Raw genomic sequence first — 18,445 nt, forward strand, 5'->3', positions numbered from 1 at the left:
GGGCTTGCCGATCGAAAGGTCGGCGGTTAGAATCCCTGCGGTGGGGTGCGCTCCCGCTGCTCGGTCCCAGCGCCTGCCAACCTAGCAGTTCGAAAGCACCTCCGGGTGCAAGTAGATAAATAGGGACCGCTTACCAGCGGGAAGGTAAACGGCGTTTCCGTGTGCGGCTCTGGCTCTGGCTCTGGCTAGAGCAGCGATGTCACGCTGGCCACGTGACCCGGAAGTGTCTCCGGACAGTGCTGGCCCCTGGCCTCTTAAGTGAGATGGGCGCACAACCCCAGAGTCTGTCAAGACTGGCCCGTACGGGCAGGGGTACCTTTACCTTTTTTTAGATCCGGGGATTAGAGAGGTCTGGCATGCAGCTTAACGCCACCAAACTATTAACATTATTATATAGCTCAGATTCAGCCACACAAGTCAGAAAGGTCACCATAGATTTTTCTATATGCATGTCTGGCTTCTGACAGTAAACACTGAGGGCTAAGCAGAGGAAATTATTACCCAGGAATGCTTTTCCTGCTCTTTTACTATAGTGCAAAATTGGAAAATGCTTGTTTAATTGAAGTAAATTTAAGTAAAGTCCACTGACATCGAGGCAGCTTACCTTCCACTTAGCAGAGTATGGGGTCAAAGTGACGGTTTGTTTGCAGTGGTATAAGTAAGACTAGTTGAAAGACTGGGTGGGCTTTGGAGCTGCAGTCGTTTTTTGGAATTTCCCAGCTGAATACCCCTATCTCCACATCGTTGTAAAATCTTTCCTCCCATTTAAATGACTGTGTGGTGTATTGGCCCTTCAGACTTGCTATATCAGGAAGTTGCTGAGTCAGCTGTCAGGCACTATGCTTTCAGTTTCAGTTCTGTATTCCCAAGCAGTGCTTTGCTGTATCTTCTGTCTCCCTAATCTTCTTGTTACTGAAGTCCTTGTTAGTTGCATAGTCTCTGTGTGGCCTCCTCTTACTGGCATGTTTTAGACCTTCTGGACTTCTATTACTAGTAAAAAATGTTTACATTTGCCCAGGGGCGCCGACTTACAAAAAATATTGGGGGGGCCCATACCGGGGTCCTGCCCCGGGAAGTTTTCTAAATTTTAGATGAAAATTAGTGAGTTTTAAAGTTTTTTTTAAAGTGTTTTAGAGTCATATGATCAACATTAGAACCCCGAAAACTCGACTCTCTATAACTCCACACTCCGGGAAACTCGACAAGCCTGAAACACTTTTTGGCTTTGAAAAAAGAAACAAAACATAAACACGCACGGTATTTTCGTAAAAAGCTAATTTAATTTACAGTAACAATTATGCTTATAGACTATTACAGAGCAGTGAATATATAGCTCTGAAAAGACTGAAATGATATTTAAATAAATCCTAAAGTATCATTAAAAGAATAAAACATAAAATATTGCTGTCGCACAGTAATAGCACTTTGATTAATAAGTGAAATAGCTAATTTAAGCTTACTTTGAATAAGGCTGAGGGTTCATTAAATAAAAATAATATCTCAAAGTTAATGCTTTAATACAGTTAATAAAGTTAATACAGTATGCCTAATACTGTATGTAAATACTGTAATACTGTATGTAAATAACGGGCTTTAATTGGGTCTTACACCCTAAAAATATTTAAGTATTTGAAAATAACTAATACAGTACTATAGTAATATAGAAATACAGTGTAGCACCCTGCTTGTGGTTAACGCTTAGCTGGAATGAAATATTCAACGCAGCAATAGAGAAATTAAAATAATAATTTATTTGTCAGACAAATAAATATGAGGCACAGTGGTATATGGTTACCAAGCTCTGGCCTGGCCTCCTGCCATTCTGGCCAGCACTTATATTTCCTTAATCCAGCCCCCTTGCTCCTCCTGTGGCTGCCTCTGTCCAATCAGCCTGGTTAAAATTCCTATTGGCTGTTTGCTAGAACCAATCACAAAAGATACACCCATTTCCTTTTGCCCTTTTATGGAAATCAAAAAGCTATACATTCTTCTATCTATAAATGACAAATAAGTAGTAATATATCTTACATGTGTCTCAACAAGGAATCTTAATTACCAGCTCACCTCTTGCCCTCCTTGCCCTATTGCCTTCCAAAACAGATGGTTAATCTTGAATTTTTATCTTAAACATATGTCAAGGATTTTGAGTTCACATCAACATTGAGAGATCTCCTTCATTTGAAGGTTTCTAAACAAAAGGCCTGACAACCATATATCAGGAGTGCTCGATGGCGTCTCCTGTCTGACAGGAGGCCGGGCTGGTGGCTGACTTAATTTCAGGATAGTTACAACTCTTACAACTATATGAAATAAGAATCTAGCATTTCTTAAATCCTTTGCATAATTATATTTAAGCTAATATATTTAATACATAAATAACCTTTTAAAAGGAAAAGAAATCTTAAAAGGATCTTAGTTTAAGAAAGAAACAGCTTTAGAAAAGACTTCCCAAAAATGCTCCCTTTCTGCCAGCTAGACCAGTTGCTTTTCACTGCTCTTGACCTTTTTAACCTTAGGAAGAAGATATGGCTCATTTTACTATTTATCAACCCTTAATTTGTAGGGTCAGTGTAACCTTGGCTCTCAGCCTGTAATTCCCTTTTTACGACTTTGAGAATTGTTTTCTGCTATAAATCAGGGGGGGGCCTTGTCTAGGAGAAAAACATTGCCAAGGTTCTTAGGCAGCTTCTCTTCTGCCTGGCATGAACATTTGAAAATCTTTAAGCTCATTTTAAGATACAGGCCCTGATCAAGCCTCAATAAAATGCAGGCTATGATTAGATGCCTCAACAGTACTAAACTAGTACTAATATTTCGAAACTGAAAATTTAACATTCTGTATGTATTTAATTCTCTATTTTATAAAGATTTTTAATATCTGACAGTGAGTTTGGAGTAGCCCAATGCAAAAATCCTGAGGATCCATGTGGATCCATGCTTTGTAACCACGTTTTTGCACCACTGTGACCCTAGGCAACAGTGGATGCGTGATTTTTTTGGTGCAAGATGTAACCATGGACATGCTATGTGATCTGATGGTGAATTTGGGGTGACCCAATGCAAAAATCCTGAGGACCCATGTGGATCCGTGCTTTGTAACCACGTTTTTGCACCACTGTGACCCTAGGCAACAGTGGGTGCGTGATTTTTTTGGTGCAAGATGTAGCCATGGACATGCTATGCGATCTGATGGTGAATTTGGGGTGACCCAATGCAAAAATCCTGAGGATCCATGTGGATCCGTGCTTTGTAACCACGTTTTTGCACCATTGTGGCCCCAGGCCACAGTGGGTGCGTTATTTTTTTGGTGCAGGCTGTAGCCATGGACATGCTATGTTATCTGATGGTGAATTTGGGGTGACCCAGTGCAAAGATCCTGTGGATCCATGCTTTGTAACCACGTTTTTGCACCATTGCAGCCCCAGGCAACAGTGGGTGCGTGATTTTTTTGGTACAGACTGTAGCCATGGACATGTAATGTGATCTGATGGTGAATTTGGGGTGACCCAATGCAAAAATCCTGAGGATCCATGTGGATCCGTGCTTTCTCACCACGTTTTAAATGGGGAGGGAAGGAAAAACACAGAAGGGACAAGAAGCACAAGAGGGGTGTGCGGAGAAGCAGCTGGCTAAGAATGCAGGGGAGGGGTATAACGGGGTGGGGGGGAGGAAAGGAAGGCAAAAGTGTTCCCCCCCCCAAGCCAGCCCTCTCTCTCTCTCTCCCACCTGCGAGTCCCTAGAGCACGGAGAGGAGGAGGTGGTGGGCTGGAGCCTGCACGCAGTGTGACTAGGAAAGAATTAGAAGGAAGGACTCGATCCTTTCCTTAACCCTCTGCTTGCCAGGAGGGCAGGGGATTCCCTGCTCTTTGTTGAGTTTGAGCAAACGCAGCAACAGAAGCGGGAGGGCAGTAAGACCCTGAGGCAGAATGCAGGAAAGCAGCAGCTTCCGCCTTCCCTCCGCCCAACCGCCGGCCCGCCCACCCGATCTTATTTTTGCCTGATTTTTGCCTATTTTTGCCCCTGCGCTCCGGCGAGTCAGCTCCAGGGACCACACATTCGCTCAATAACACGCACAGACATTTCCCCTTACTTTTTAGGAGAAAAAATCTGCAATTTTCTTAAATTATTGGGGGGGCTCTGCCCCCCCAAACGAATTTTTGAGGGGGCTCGGGCCCCCTCAGGCCCCATGGAGTCGGCGCCTATGCATTTGCCAGGGCAAATAGCTATACCTCATCCTATCCCGATAATTATTAAGCATTTTATTTTATCCTGGCCTTCAGCCAAAGAAAACTCCAAAGTGGCTTACAAATATTGGTGAGAAGAAAAACCTTGCCCTCAGGCTCACAATGCTCAGATATGACACAAAAGGAAAAGGACCAGAAGTGTGAGAAGGAAAAAAGCAAGCTCAGGCACTAATTCTTAATTACAGAGGTCTGTGGTGAACAGCAGGAACGCAATCAATTTTGAGAGGCACTAAAAGTGGCTGGTCTTTCAACAGAATTAAGAAAGAGGCTGTACAACCACTCTCCATATGACTACTGAAAATGCTGCTGTGAATGACAGATGATGGTGGTGGTCCATAAAACAAAATTCACCTCAGAGCAGTGTCACTGGGGCGGCTATCTCCAATAATGCTGTGAGGATGTCTGTCCCTGATATCCTGTTCCTAAGTCAGCTGTTACCATTCCACTTAGCTATATAACAGTTACCTATATACATCTGGAATATGATCAAAGTCCTCGTGACATTCATATTGTGAAAAAGTTTAATTTATGGCTGTAACTATTACCAGCAATGTAATGATGGAGTTTGAGGTCTGATCTGTACAAGGTAACAAAGATCTGACTTCCACTACCCAAAGCACTAAGAATTCTAGGTCACTATTGCTGAGCAGGGCAAAAATTTGTGGAAAATGTGGCCATTTTGCCATCCTTCCCACTGTTGGAAACGTATTTCAGGCAAACCTTATAAACCTGTTTCTCTTTCCTTACCTACTTGAAACCCAGCAAGACATCACAGGCCAAAGCTGCTCAGCTTCAGTTGCTCTTATGTTTGCAATGACAGCTTTAAATTTAATTGTCTGGTTGAATTTCTGTAAGATTTTTGTACTTTTTTATATGAAAGTAAAAAAGTGGAATGTGTAAATCAACCCGAGCTGAAAATCGTAATGCCTTATGTGTCATTGTGAAAGGAAAATAAAGCGCTTCAGTAAATAAAAAACAACAATGAAACAGTTACCATCAATTAGAACTGAAAAGGCAGACACAATTCAGAAGAAAATTAGAACATCAAAGTCAGCCTTAACAAGGTTAATTAAGCTGCCTGAACAAAAATGTGTATTTATGTTTTTAAAACTGTTGTAAATCTCTTGGAGACCTTTAGGTAATAAGCAACTTAGAAGTCTAATAACTAAATAAAAATATGATCCGAAATACAATCAAACAAAGACAAGAATAGCATCTAAAGAAATACATAAAGAGCAGAACAAAAACCAAACACACAGTTCAAGCTCAGTTTAAATGCCTGGGAGAATAAAAAGAATGTTTTTGGCTGGCACACGAAAGATAAGCTTCCTTGTGGAGAGAATTTCACAATTGGAGTGCCACCACAAAGAAGTCCCTTTCCCTAATTGCCATCCACTATATCTAGACCAAGAACTAGATTTCTTTTCTTTTTGCATTTTGAGGCACAATGTTCTTGAATGTGCAAGAGCTGGTCTTCTATTACATTATTTTTGTGTCCAGTAAACAGAATAGAACAGAGCAAGCTCTCTTTAGATGAGTACCCATAGTTCCTGGATCTATTACAGATTAATCCTGAAATGTGGATGCACCCAAATGCCACGGTGAAAGCAGCTCTAAGACTAAAATAATATTTGTAACTTTGCAATTATTTTTCCCTTTGCCGCTTCTGCCCCATTTTTCAGTGTATTCGGGATTAATGTTATCTTCAGTTCTGCAGCTGCTTGTGAAATGGAACCCTACAGGTGCACTATCAGAATTATTACAATACAGTAAAACAACTCCATTTCTTAGCTTCACAAGCACTGTTATGTGGAATGTGTGGATAAGCCGTACCAAATTCCATGTAGGCATTTGACAAGAAGAGCTTTGGACAGTGACCTGTACCTGTACAGAATTTGTAGAGTGCAGTGTGAGGAAACCAACAAGACATAAAATTTATGGAATATTTTACTGATGTACCTTCTCACACTCTACATGGAAAGCTAGCAAGAAAGCAAGCCTAGCTAGTAATATAAAGACTTTCAGGCTCCAACTGTCTATCCATTTCCCTGGGAGTAAGTCCCCATTGAACATCATAGAATTTATTTCTGAGTAGATGTGTGCAAGATTGTGCATTGTCTTACATGTACTTTCATTCTAAAGGTGGCTTCCCACATTTCTATTGATGTGGGAAGGGGGGGACACATTGTTAGGTAACTCTTCCCATGGGGCTCTTTTAGACTTGGAAGAGCAGACAGCTGGGAAGCCCTCTGAGTGCTGGAGAAATGTTTAACGGAAAGAAAAATGCACTCACCACCCACAGGAATAAAGTAAACTCATCCTTGCACCTAGCAAAATTCTGAAGAAATCTGAATGTGTCCTGAGAATGAAGAAGAAAGAGAGAAGCTGCTCCCCCCCCCCCCCGAAGAAATCATTTGAGAAACTGAATAGCAGGTTTTGGCACAGCATTGCTTAAAATCCCCCAGAATGCCCTGGAAATCTTGAGATACCATTTCCTGTGGGAAATAGACAGAAATTGAAATGATGGCCCTCTGTGCTGGGCAGGGCTGATGAGAGTTGCAGTGCAAAACATCTGGAGAGGACCATTGTGGGGGTGCCAGTCTTAGACTAACAGAACTGAGTTTGGTAAAATATATATATTTCCAGTGCTTTTTTTCTTAAAAAAAAAATGTTTAGAGGCACTCTCATCTTCCTACTCATATTGAAATACTGCCCTTCAGTGAGGCCAAACTTAGATTCACAAAATGTTTAGGGGTATGCGTCCCCCCAGAAGAAAAGCACTGTCTATTTCTAGCTTTTCAATATGCTGAAGACGTAAGTGGCTGGAGGGCTGTTCATAGAAGGCTGCTGCAATGTGACAGTGGAGGCTGGTCCATTAGGGACTCTGACTGTCATTGGCTCTGGCTTCACCTCCACCGGATCGCTCTGTCTTCTAACCTACCAGTCCCAAAGGACACCAGTCACCGCTGGACAATGGGCAGTGCACTTTCCGACTGAGAGCTATGCTACCTTGTATGTTGTTCCCAGGTTGATTGCTGGCGAGGCCTGCAGCTGTTTTGGAAGCTTTGAAAGGCTGTAAAGAAAGAGCAAGCAAGCAAGCAAAAAGTGGAGATGCAGAACTCTTCCTCCAGCATTGTACAAATCTCTCTGGAGGCATGTGGCTGAGACCTGACAGCTCTGCAGATGTGTAGAGCTACGTGAAAAATGATACTAATTAAAAACAGAAGGCAGAGCGAAGGGTCAGTGGCACCGTGAAGGCATTAGTAATCAAGAAGGGAGCGCATTTGCCTTCAGTGGTGTTCAAAGCCCCTTACAGGTAGCGTTGCAGAAGAGCGGTTCACTGTTTTAGCCGTAAAAGTTCCTATCTCTTGATTTTTTTGGGAGGCCATTTTAAAAGCATCATGCCCTGTCTTCCGCACCATCGCTTCAGCTTATACATAGAATATTCTGGTTGCCGCTTTCATAGGTGCAGCATAAAGTTTACAGCATGAGGCCAGATGTTATAATTTCCCTGTGCAGAAAAGCACTTTCCTCAGCACCTGGGAACATCATGAATAAATTGTCAGACGTAACAGTCATAGATTCAGGGTGCGTCTTTTATCAGGGTGCATACATGCAGGTTTTATGTGGTAGATGAGGTTGGGGGTTGGGGGGGAGCCCATTGTGTTCATGCATCCTCCATCATGAAGGTGCTAGCAGTTTTTCACATAGGAAAATAGCAGCGTCCATTACTAATACTGTAGTGATATTATTTCTGTGTAAGGTAGCACAGCAGCAAACAGACAAAAAGACAAGCACAACTTCTTGCCAGACTGTAAAGACTCTACGTATTATAAACAATGATGCACAAGCTTTATAAAGTAAAAGTACAGTGGTACCTCGGGTTAAGAACTTAATTTGTTCTGGAGGTCTGTTCTTAACCTGAAACTGTTCTTAACCTGAAACACCACTTTAGCTAATGGGGCCTCCTGCTGCCGCCGCCGCCTGATTTCTGTTCTCATCCTGAAGCAAAGTTCTTAACCCGAGGTACTATTTCTGGGTTAGCGGAGTCTGTAACCTAAAGCGTCTGTAACCTGAAGCGCCTGAAACCCGAGGTGCCACTGTAGTGTTACCTGTCACCCATGACATAGACTACCGGACAGCATTATAAAACTTGTATTGTCACATCTGACGCAATGGGAAGTGCTCTGATTGAACAGATTGGGGGTGGCAGGTCTTCTATGGGTGTGGCGTGGGGAAATTGGGTAGTATTTTGACCCTGGTTGCTTTTTTTTTGGTGGGTAAGGGAGCAAGAAGCAGAAGGAAATGGCACTGGCTCAAGTAATTTTTTTTTATTTTTAATATTATTTTTATTCATTTTCCACAAAAGAAAAAACAAACCATTTTTTATACAATCAATTCACATTTTATCACACATTCATCTCTTTTTTTGACTTCCCTCAGCTCCTCTGCCGATCTTTCGTTTGCATCAATATTATTAACGCATTTCTTAACTTAGATTTGCCTTTAGATATCTCCTTCCTTCCTCTTATTTTCTTTTTAACAATATTCCTCTGTTTTTCACAGAGTCTCTTGAAAACCAACAAACGTTATCTGTTCATTACATATGCCTTTCAGATAATCTGTAAATCTTCCCCAGTCCTCGATGAACTTTTGGTCTCGTTGATACCGAATCTTCCCTGTTAGTTTGTCCAATTCTGCATAATCAGTCAATTTCAGTCTCCATTCTTCCACCGTCGGTAATTCTTCCTGTTTCCATTTTTGGGCCAGAAGTATTCTCGCTGCTGTAACTGCGTATTGAAAAAGTTTACAGTCTTTCTTACTTATCTCATTTCCTACCAATCCCAATAAGAAGGCCTCCGGTTTCTTAATAAACGTATATTTCAATATCTTTTTCAATTCATTATATATCATTTCCCAGAAGCCTCTCACCTTTTTACACTCCCACCACATATGATAGAATGTCCCTTCTTTTTCTTTACATTTCCAACACTTATTACATGTTTTGTACATTTTAGCTAGTTTTACTGGCATTATATACCATCTATATACCATTTTCATCACATTTTCCTTTAACGCAGTACATGCCGTAAATTTTAGTCTTTCATTCCATAATTTTAACCATTCATCATATTGTATATTATCACCAAAATCTCTGGCCCAATGTATCCATTACCGATTTAACCTCTTCATCTTTTGTATACCACTGCAGCAACATTTTATAGATTTCTGGCTCAAGTAATTTTGCTGCCTGAGGCAAAGGGCACCAGCTGTTGCACCAAGCTAATCAGACCAGCAGATGATAATTTCAGGTATTTATATACCACACCCTATTAAGAATTTCTAAGTGGCGTACATAAAATGTTGAAAACAATGCAAAGAATAAGAACAACTAAAATTGATCATGGCAACAGAAAACTACCTTAAAATGCCTGCTGAAATAAGAAATTATTTGTTAATATTTTGGCAATGGGACTGGATCCGAGTGCAATAGGCTGGCTAAGTGATTGCAGGGAAGGTTTCATGGAACACACAACTTTGTCCTCTGATAGATGGAAACATTCACTGCCCATTGCCATGCACAGTGGCATCTGCCACCTAATTACCAAACGATAGGGCCAGCCCTGGGGAAGCATCCACAGAAAATGGATATATTTTTGAAATTTATCCAGCATGTTTTGAGTGCATTGCTCTTCATCAGGCTTATTTTACTTTTGTTACTCTTTTAATGAAATTCGCAGTTCTGTGAAGTTTGTAATGAAGTTCTACCGCAAAGCAATGTTTACAAAAATGCATGTACTTGGTGGAATGTGTGCCCAAAACAGCATATACTGGTGAAAATAACATAAGAATGCATATTATTAGTGGACGTTCCTTGGGGAAAAAAATGTACATTAGTAAAAACAGCATACCAAAAAAAGTGTTTATTAGGAGAAATTTGAACTAAAATGCTGACAAATTTTCTTGAAGGTTCTTTTTTTTCTTGACCAGAAATTGCTGCAGCCATGTAGAGAACTAAATTTAAGATGGGAAAATGAGAAACTGGGAGAACGTGAAACTGGCAGATTCGAACCCCTGTATGTGTGACTTGGGTTTTCAGTTATGTCAGTGATGAAGAATCCCATCTTCACACAAAATTGGCCATGCTGATGGGAGTTGGAGTCCAACAGTATCTGGAGGACCATAGGTTCTCCCATCCCTGTGAAGATTTAATGAGCTCAGGCACTCTTGCTATTACAATTCACATATTTTCTGATTCGCTCTGGAAATTCCCTTTACCAACTCCCAACACTGCTGTTCCATTATTAATGAAACAAAATGTTTATGAATGAATGTAACGAGAACTCCATTGTTCAATTACTGCCCTCAGTAGCCAGCCAAATATGTGACCCCTTTTTTGTTAAATTGTTAATTATATAGTTTTGTTAGCATTATCGGTGGTTCTTTTCTGGGCAAAGAGCTCTCTGAAGCAGTCTCCAAGCTGTCAAGCTGGTTACTATTTCTTAAGTAAATCTAGGACCAATTCTGAAATACTAATAAGCCTTTTAAATGAAGTCTCAATGTTCAGAATATGTGGATTATATAGCAGGCTCACCAAATTGGCTGGGGAGCAAAATGGATAATTCATTTAGTGTTCTTCTTGGGTACAGCCCATTGAACTAAATAGGACTTCTGCAGACATCTGATGTGGATTGTGCTTTATTTTCTACAAGAAAACAAGAGCATAAATCCATCAGATTAAAAAAAACATTAAACACATCCTTATTTACAGTAATGTGTCAAATTGTTTTATATTCATTTACATTTATTTATTTTATTAGATTTAATATCCGTTTTCTATTATAAGATCCCAGGTTGGGTTACAACAGTAAAATATACAATCATAAAACAAATAAAACAGTTACATAGTACATTAAGAGTGCAATCCTATTCATGTTTACTCAAAGATAGGTCCCACTATGTTCAGTGAGGCTTTCTAATAAGTGTGTTTAGAAATGCAGCCAATGGCAACTATCATTTCAGAAAAGGGGCAATCGAGATTGGTTTGTTACATTGCAACATATTTTTAACTTGGGAAAAACTTGAAGGTCTATGTTACAAGCTATATTTCTCAACCAATATTTTTAGATTACAGTGGTACCTCTGGTTACGTACTTGTAGTAACCCGAGGTACTATTTATGGGTTAGCGGAGTCTGTAACCTGAAGGTATGTAACCCAAGGTACCACTGTAATGTATTTGCTGTTTCATTAAGAAACAGTTGTGGGTCGTACCTACAGGACTGCCTCTCCTGGTATGTCCCACGGAGGACCTTACGGTTTTCAAATAAAAACATCTTGGAGATCCCGGGCCACAGGGAGGTTAGGCTGGCCTCAACCAGAGCCAGGGCTTTTCCGGCCGTGGCCCCGATCTGGTGGAATGCTCTGTCACAAGAGACTAGGGCCCTGCAGGACTTGACATCTTTCCGCAGGGCCTGCAAGACAGAACTGTTCCACCAGGCCTTTGGTCAGGGTGCAGCCTGACCCCCCTCCTCTGGCAATCTGCACAGAATTTTGCTTATTGGTTGCCATAAATTTGATTCTGAACGGATTTTAGAATGTATTTCAATTAATTGACTGTGATTTTATGTAAACTGTGCTATTTTTACTGTTGTTTGCCGCTCTGAGCCCGGCTTTGGCAGGGGAGAGCGGGATATAAATAACATATTATTATTATTATTATTATTATTATTATTATTATTATTATTATTATTATTTTTTACACCGTGCATGTAAATCTCTGTGATGCCACTTTAAGCAGCTGTGGCTTCCCCCAAAGAATTCTGGGAGCTGTAGTTTGTTAAGGGTGCTGAGAGTTGTTAGGAGAACCCTGTTGCCCTTCCAGAGCTATAGTTTCCAGAATGCCTTAACAGGAAACTCTAGGAATTGTAGCTCTGTAAGGGGAACAGGGGTCTCTTAACCACTGTCAAACCCCTTAATAAACTACAGCTCCAGAATTCTTTGTGGGAAGTTGTGGCTGTTTAAAATGGTATCATGATGCTTTAAATGCATGATGTAAATTTGGCCTTGCTCTCCGTTACTTCAGAGAGCAGGATTATAACCAACGGGCAGAAAGTGCAGGGAAGCAGGTTTTGGCTAAGGATAAAAGAAACTTATTAATGGCAAGAGCAGTTCAGCTGCCTTGGGAAGTCATGGTCTCTTGTTCACAGGAGGTTTTTAAGCAAAGGCTGGGTGCCCTTTCAGGGATCATTATAGTTGCAAGACTCCTGCACTGAGTAGGGTATTGGGCTAGATTGCGTCTGTGGATCTCTTCCACATATAAATTTCTGTGAGTCTTAATGCCATGTGTGTGTGATCGCATCAAAAATGAAACAAAAGGACTTGTACAGTAGTACCTTGGGTTAAGAACTTAATTCATTCTAGAGGTCCATTCTTAACCTGAAACTGTTCTTAACCTGAGGTAGCACTTTAGCTCATGGGGCCTCCTGCTGCCGCTGCGCCGCCAGAGCACAATTTCTGTTCTCATCCTGAAGCAAAGTTCTTAACCCGAGGTACTATTTATTGGTTAGTGGAGTCTGGGCCCCGGATCCAGAAATACAAGTCAGATTAAAAGAATTCAGATGAAAGACCTTTCTCAGGGAACATCTCCCTGCAGAAGAAGTTGCATGCTCTCTCCCCATGCTCTTCTGGAAAAGCAAGGCTGCGTGGATTCCGCTATGAATACATTAAACTTAGCAGGAACACTTGGAGCAATGTCGACTGTTAGTAATAATGAATGAACAATGAGATTGGAGGGAGAATAAATTGAAATCAACCCACTGGAATGTTTTGTTTAGCCATGCACAAAAAATACTGAAACTGCACACAGAGTAGCTTTTCACACTCCACGCAGAATGCTAAGGGGAGAGACGGCCTCAGCAAGCTCAGGACCAGGTGACCCGGGAGGCTGTCCCTGTAGGTCATTGCGATGTGTGGGAGAGTTTCTCCTAAAGGTCCCCAAGACAGCAGAGTTACTGTGATCAGGTAACTCAGATCAGGGTTTTAGTGTGGCTGTCCCTGTTCTGTGGAACAGCGCTGCTGTCAAAATACAACAGGCGCCCACTATCTGAACTTTATGGAAACAATCGAAGACAATTGTGCTGCGACAAGCTTTCCCAGCTGAATGAATAGGTCACTGTTGTGGGTGTCTCCTTTAAAAAATTTTCAATTGCTTTTACTTGCTATTTTCTGCCCCACTTTAAACTAGGTTCCTTTAGCTGTTTTATTATATTATGTACTTCACCTTGAGATGAGGATGGCGAGAGCTCCTGGGATAATCTCAGGGTTGTGGGTTCGAGCCCCACATTGGGCAAATGATTCCTGCATTGCAGGGGGCTGGACTAGATGAACTTTGTGGGCCCTTCCAAATCTGCAGTTCTGTGATTATATAACCAAAAATGGTTGTTTAATAAGAGCAGCCCTGCTGGATTAGACCAAGGACTCATCTAGTCCAAGAACCTGCTCCCCACAGAGTCCAACCATATGCCCCATGGGAAACTAATGAGCAGGGCTTGAAGGCAAGTTAGTGACTTTTTCTGCTGTTGTTCCTCATACAGGCTGGGGCTGATGGGAGCTGCAGTCCAAATCATTTGGAGGGCACCAGGTTGGCAAAGGCTGTTTAGAGCATCTCACATCTATTCTTGGAGGTTCCATGTAGCCATCGTAGCTACTGATGGGCATATCCTTTGTGAATTAGTCTAGTCTCCCTTCAATGCATCTAAGCTAGTGGCCTTCAGCACCTCAACTTTTAGCAGCAGATTGTGAATCTTGCAAAGTTATTTTAAACATTTTGTCTCACCTGAATCTACTGCTAGTCAATTTTGCATATTATGCATAGTTTTATAAACCTTTTACTACAGTGGTACCTTGGTTTACAACCATAATCCGTTCTGGAGGTCCGCTTGTAAACCAAAACAGGTTGTAACCCAAGGCGCACTTTCGCCAATGGGGCCTCCAAAATTTTTTTGTTCGTAATAATAAAAAATGGGTTGTAATCCCCCCAAAAAGTTGCAAACCAGGACTCGCACTTCCGGGTTTTATGTGTTTGTAATCCAAAATGTATGCAAACCAAGGTACCACTGTGTATATCTCTGTCCTGCTCCCAGAGTTTTCTCCCCCTCTTTTTTTCTTTTGTAAACTAAAATGTTCCAAATGTTTCAGCCATTCTTGGTTTGGAAGAGTGTCCCAACCTGAACAGACTATTCATTTCCGTAGTTTTTTTTCTGCACCTTTCCCAAAGCTATGTTTTTGGAATGGGATAAGCAGAAATGTACACAGCACTTACAAATGTCGCTGCACTATGTATTTATATAAGCACATTGTAATAGAAGTATTGCTATTTTCTGTCCCTTTCCTAATAATCCCCAGCATTCCTTTTGTATATCACATTAGAATTTGTATTTTGGATGGATTCATATGCTGTAGGTTGTAATGTGTATTTGTAATTGAAGTTACAGAACAAGGCCCCCAGTGATTTTTCTGCTGTATTTCAAGGGCATAGCTGGACATTCATACAAGACACCTGCTTTGCTGTGCTCTTTGGATGAGCCCAGGTAGTTAATTATCCAAGTCCCCAAAGCCACTGTTTCCCTTTGGTCATTGTCAGATACCCATCCAACCCCCAAATGCCAGTCCTTCCAATTGGCGGTAATTTACCGCAAAGTTACAGAAAAGGTGACAAGTTAGCTTGAGTCCCTGTTCTGTAGATGCTCTTCCTTGGATCCACCATTTTGTTCCTCCTCTTGACTGACCACTTTTGTTGTACTCCCTTGGCGTGGCCATTTTGTGTGTAGGGCCTGATGGAAAAGTGAGGTATAAATGCTGCTCCCCCTTGCACCTTGGCTGTTTTCTTTGATGCTGTTTACACTTTATAGTGCATATTCTATGGTCGTGTATATTTTATTAAAAACAGCCCTGATGATTTCTACTGAAGCACAGAACTTTGTTAGTTCTGGATCAAACTTCTTTAAATATAAACTGCAAAAATTCTCAAGGGAATAGTGCGTTTGTAGATTCATTTGCAAATATTCTAGAGTTCTGTGTGTCTGAAATGTAGTTTCAGGGGCAGCGTGTCACTGAATGCTAGTAGTTGTGTGCTAAGAACAAAGTAGGACAGCATCTCCAGAAACGGCTGGGGATGTCTGAAACCTGGAGAGCCTCTGCCAGTCAGTGTAGACAATATTGAACTAGGTGGACCAGTGTTTTACCACTGCCAGCCAGTGCAGACAAATACTGAGCTAGATGAGCCAACTCTGTTAAAAGGCAGCTTCTTATGAGGAATATTGCATTTAGCTGGGAACTGTGTTTTTGACCCCTACGCTTACTACATGACCCAGTAGGTTTCTTTTGTCGTTCTGGGCGAGAAACCCACAGCACTCCAGATGTTGTTGGGACTCCAATTCCCATCAACCCGAGCAGCGCTGCCAATGGTCAGGGATGCTGGGAGCTGTAGTCCAACAGCATCTGGTAGCCCGTAGGTTCCCTGCCCTTAAAGTGGAAGTGTGGCGACTTCAGACGTGCAGCCAGTAACGGGGAGGGCGCGTGGCCATTATTCCGTTAATTTCCACACGGCCGGGCAGGTCAGCTGAGCTCGGTCCCGAGCTTCGAGGGGCAAATCTGTGTTCCCACTCCTCCAGCGCCAGTTCCAAATGCAGTTTCTGTTCAAAAACCGAAGTACCCCCGACGGTTGCGTGAACGTGGGGTTTTTTTTGGGGGGAAAAAACCCACGCGCAACGCAGGGCAGTGGAGAATTTCACCCCTGAGGCGCAGACGGAGTCAGAGGCGTGTAAGAGTCTCTCGCCAAGGGACTCAATCCGCTTCCCTCTTGGGAAGCGCTGCGAAAGAAAGCGGGAGCCTCAAGCAGCCTAGGACGCCCGGCGAGAGGCGGGCTGCACGCGGGCCAGCGGGGAGCGCCTGAGAGGCCAGGCGGCGTCGGCGGCGCGGGGCGCCTCTTGTCGTCCTTTCCCGCTCCGGCCGGGCGCGTCGTCGCCGCCGAGCTGCTGCGTGGCTTTGGCGCCTTCTTCCCACCCACCTCCCCAGCCTCCCTCTCCCAGCGGGGCAAACCATTGCAGCGCGCCGAGGAGGTGAGGCACCTGTCAGGCGCTCTTGGCCCGGAGAGGCCGAGGGCCGCCCGAGCTGGCCGGCGTGCTCCCTCCCTAGGGCCGCCCGGGACCCGCCTGCCTGCCTGGTGCCTGCCTGCCTGGGCGTCCCCTGGAGGCCGAGCGGGCGGCGGGAAGCCCGGCTGGTGGTGGAGCCGAGCGCGGGAACCTTCCTCCCCCCGCCCACCCCGCGCAGCGTCTCAGGCGCCACCGCCGCCTGCAATGGCGTGTAAGAGCCGAGTCGCAGGAGCTTGCTGCTGCCGGGCAGGCTGCGGGCGGCGGCGGCGGCGGCAGCAGTGCCGGGAGGTGGCGGGCCGGTGGACAGCACGGCGGCAGTAGTAGCCGGAGCAGCAGGATCGAGAGGCGGCGGGGCTTTTGCAACTCCGACTCTCCCGGGTAAGGTGCCGCGGTGAGCCCCCCCCCCTTTGCAAAACAAAACCTGCCTGTGTGGTGCTCGCTGTGGCTTGACTCCTGCGGCCGGGAGCAGCTTTTGTTTCGCGAGCACCGAAAGTGGGCAGGCTGGCTGGTTCGCTTGCAAGGCTCGTGAGCGCCGTCTTGCTCCCTGCATTCTTACACAGCCGCCGCTCCTGTTGCAAGGTGCTTCCCGGCTCCCGCGTTTCCTGCTGGGCAGCTTAGCAGCGGGGTTTTTTTTTTCCTTTTTCTTCCCCGGCGGGGACAGAGTTGTGCCTTTTGCGCCACTTTCCTATAGGGAGCGTGAAGGACGTCGCGCTGGGCTGGAGAGAGAAAGGAAACGAAGGAATGAAGGGGATTTATCGCCACACTTACTAGCTGGCAATATACCACCCCTCCCCGGGTGGATTTCTTGCACGAGCGACGCCGAAACAGCGAAGCGTGGAGGTTGGGGGAAGGTTCTGCGCCTCGTGATTGATTAGACTCTCACCTTCGCTATTATTTGCAAATGACCCTTCCACGCCCCCCCCTCAATTAATTGCATGCTTGGGGACCAGAGAGAGAGAGAGAGAGGCAGGCGATTTGGAGGCAGGGATGTGGTTCTCTTCCAAGGAAGGGATTGGGGGGCATTAACGGCCACATCACAACGTTGCTTAGGAGCAAATAACCGCTTAGTTGTCAAGGCTGGAGAAGAGGCGCAATATGGGCGCGAGTCTTGTAATCTGTCTCGCAGCCCCGGCAGCGCGTTGACTCGGGCAGGCGGGAGGCTGCGGGGGGCGGGAGGCGGAGGCCGGTCGGGGCCGGAGCGAGCCGAGCCAGGTCCACATGTGTGCGTTGCCCGGGTCGGTCGCTTCGGGAGGCTTGCAGCTGCGGTGAAGTTGTAGCGGCGGAGGAGGCGGAAACAGAAGGGCGCTAATGAGAGATTTTGCTCTATTATTAGTCATGTGCTGCTCTTCTGTATTTCTTTAGGGCTGCTTGCTCAGGCTGGAAGCAAAACCCATTTCCTCCTCCTCCTCCATTAAACGACGCCAAGGGACTCTGCCAGCCCCCGTATTCCTCCTTGCGGGAGGGCAGGACGCTCGGGATTCATATAAAATGCCACTTGCCGTACAGATTTTACCGAGATCCAGACCGGGAAATGGACAGATTTAGCCTGCATTGAGGTTTCCTCTTCCCCCTTTCACTGCACCTTTCATGGTTCTTTGTCATGCTGAATATACCCCAAGGGGAACAGGCAAGTCTTTACCATACCAAATTATTTGCTTCCTGCAAGTTCTAAATTTCTGTGCATGTGATTTCCCTGTCCCTCATTTCTCTCTCTTCCCCCCACCCCTACAATCTCAGAGCGAGTTTATTAATTTGTTCATTTGGTGGTGTTTTGAAAATGAAGGCAGCAAAGTGTTGCTGTTTCAGAGGAACATGTCACTCATGGCTGCATCACACCATTTCACAGTGGTAGAGATATGTGTACCTGACTCTTAATCATCATTTGAAGGAAACTAATGATAAAATACATTGGTATAATACAGAACTGTTGTACAGTTGAATAGCGTGTATATGCATGTGCATACATTGACTGTTGGGAAAGAGAGGGATTAGGTCTTGGTCCTACACAGAAGTAATGTCCCCAGTTTCAGTCATGTGATAGCAGAATA

The 18,445-nt window shown here is 44.0% G+C and overlaps 1 protein-coding gene across 14 annotated transcripts in view; it reads left to right on the forward strand.

Moving 5' to 3' along the window:
• The window catches only part of PPP1R9A (protein phosphatase 1 regulatory subunit 9A), a 143,923-nt gene that overhangs the window by 7,565 nt on the left and 117,913 nt on the right, over nt 1-18,445 (forward strand). Inside the window, exons 1-2 of one of the 14 annotated variants that reach the window (XM_079948417.1) lie at nt 16,488-16,775; nt 17,760-18,024. The exons of 9 other annotated variants lie outside the window; for them this stretch is intronic. The gene's annotated coding sequence lies outside the window, so the exon portion shown is untranslated. Of the gene's footprint in view, nt 1-16,487; nt 16,776-17,043; nt 17,194-17,759; nt 18,025-18,445 lie in introns of those variants that run through there. 4 more of the 14 variants (XM_079948418.1, XM_079948416.1, XM_079948419.1 and 1 more) reach the window with 4 other exon arrangements.

The sequence above is a fragment of the Podarcis cretensis genome (genome assembly GCF_951804945.1).
Source record: "Podarcis cretensis genome assembly, chromosome: 12".
In the NCBI taxonomy this organism is placed as follows: Eukaryota; Metazoa; Chordata; class Lepidosauria; order Squamata; family Lacertidae; genus Podarcis; species Podarcis cretensis.